Genomic DNA, 2,370 nt, shown 5'->3' with positions numbered 1-2,370 from the left:
TCAAAATAACCGAGTCTCCCATGAAAAAGTGTTCCACCAATGGGTGTACTCCTTGTATCCCCACACTATGGTTACAACCTGCCTCACACAATAACTTTAAAGGGGCTCGCGCACTCCCTTCTATTGCTGCTAATGTACCTTCATAAATATATTTTTAAGGGTATCAATGCTGCTTGGGTGTGTCCTGTTCGTCATGTAAATGTTGGCTAGTTTATTTTCCTCCTAGACCTTTCCTGATTGTTTCTTCGTCTTTGCATTCTGTGAAGTTGAATTATCCTTAATCACTTGGGCGACTGCTTTCAGTTGGTTTGACCAACATTCCTTACTGATATGGCCGCTCTTGCAACACTTAAAACAGAAAATATTAGCCTTCTGCAAGTCTTTCTGGGTACTTGAAAGATAATGATTCGACGATTGCCGCTGAGGTACTATCGCCTTCTGCTTAGGAACAGTACCAATGCTACATCCACTGTAACTGTTGAACTTATTCGAGTAGTTATTACTGAACTGCTTTCCATGATTCTGTGCATACCTGGTACTTGGTCAGACTAACGGCTGAAACTTCATGCCCGAAGAGGGTTTACTACTGATAATATTATGATCTTCACTCAGCGAATCGGTTTTATCAAGTATCTTCACCTCCCTCTCTCAAATATGTTCAGATATTTTCTGGAATTCATTGTAGATACTGTTCTAGCACTATTGATTCTTCAAAATTTGCCATCTCCCTCACGTTAGCAGCCTCTGTCCATCTCTTAAAACATCGTCATACCTTATAAGCGTAATCCAGGAAAGTCATTTTCTCGTCCTTCCTCAAACTTCGAAACCTTTCATTATATTATTGAAGGGTCATCTGATACACTTGCTGCATGCTCCTCTTCACATCTTGATACTCCTTCCTCTGGTCCTATGATAAAGACAAGTAAGCACTGCGTCCTTTCTCAAAGAGTACACTCTGCAATAACACAGACCATTTATCTTTGGGCCATTGGATCGTTGATGCGAATGTTTCAAAATGATCTAAGAATTAGTCAGGAGCCTCTTCTGTGAACTTTGGAATTAATCTTTGGGCGTTTGCCACATTAAACACGGGATCGGGCAAAGCAGGGGTTGCCTCTGCCTACATTGCTGACTGTACATGAGTATTCAACTGCTCCAACTCTCTTGCATATCTTGCTATTCCCCTTGCCTCTTCCTTCTCTTTTTCTTCTCGGTCTATTTTTTTTCTTCCATTTTCCTCGCATGTCTTGCAACCTCTTTGGCTTCTTCTCCCTCTCTTTCTTCCCGTCTTGCTTCCATTTCCTTTGCACGTCGGGCTTCTCCTATCTCCTCTTCTCGTCTTGCTTCAATTTCCCTCTTTCCAGCCATCATCTTCAACTTGATCAAATTCTCCTCCGTTGTAATTCGTCGAATCTCAGCCTCAACCTCCCTTTCTGTTTGTGGTTCAATTGGTCCTTGCTTCACTACAAATTTCTGTTCAGCCTCTTCCAACAGTTCACGAGAGGCTACAATATATTTTCCCAACAGTTTTCCCTAGAATATCAACGCTTTTAAGGCTAGACACTTGATTTGGGCTTTAATTGTTCCACTCGTTGCATGGCCACACCATGTCATTAAAATAGAGAGCCACTGAGATTTAGTTATATTAAATTCTGACAATTCCTGAACATTTGGGTTATTCAAAAACTCTTGGACCATCTCTTGAGTCATCTTATACTTTTACAAAAAAAAAATAACTTCCCTCCACTAAAACAAAATATATCTTAACAATACACATAATACTATCAACACTATATTGTTCAAACCATTAATCAATACACCACCCTATTATCACCAATATCTAAAACAAACTCGCTCGATCCCAAGGGTTTAGGCACCAAAAATATACTATACTATATTCCCGTGTCTGAGAACCAAAATATAATATATATATATATATATATATATATATATATATATATATATATATATATATATATATATATATGTATATATATATATATATATATATATATATATATATATATATATATATGTAATGATTAGAATAGTTAATATTACATGTTTAAAACAAATGACGTAATATGTCATGTTGGTTGGAAGAACTAACCCTGGGATTTGCTGTAGTCATTCAAAATTGTAAACAGGACGTATAATGCAAACCTCGGCAGATTGACATTCTTTCTTAACGTCAACACATTGTCTCCTCGTGTGAAAGTTTGTGACGTCACCGGATGCAGGTGTCTTCCGATTCCGTCACGTGGCTAAATTAAAGCAAGCATACGATATCTGTGATATCGATAATTTATTCAGTTCATATCTAAACTTCACCAGAATTGGTCATCTGGACCAACACAGCTTCCTCCAGTG

The sequence above is a fragment of the Palaemon carinicauda genome, chromosome 18 (assembly GCF_036898095.1).
Source record: "Palaemon carinicauda isolate YSFRI2023 chromosome 18, ASM3689809v2, whole genome shotgun sequence".
Lineage (NCBI taxonomy): Eukaryota > Metazoa > Arthropoda > Malacostraca > Decapoda > Palaemonidae > Palaemon > Palaemon carinicauda.
The sequence above is the reverse complement of the archived record's forward strand: the minus strand, read 5'-3'. Positions refer to the sequence as shown.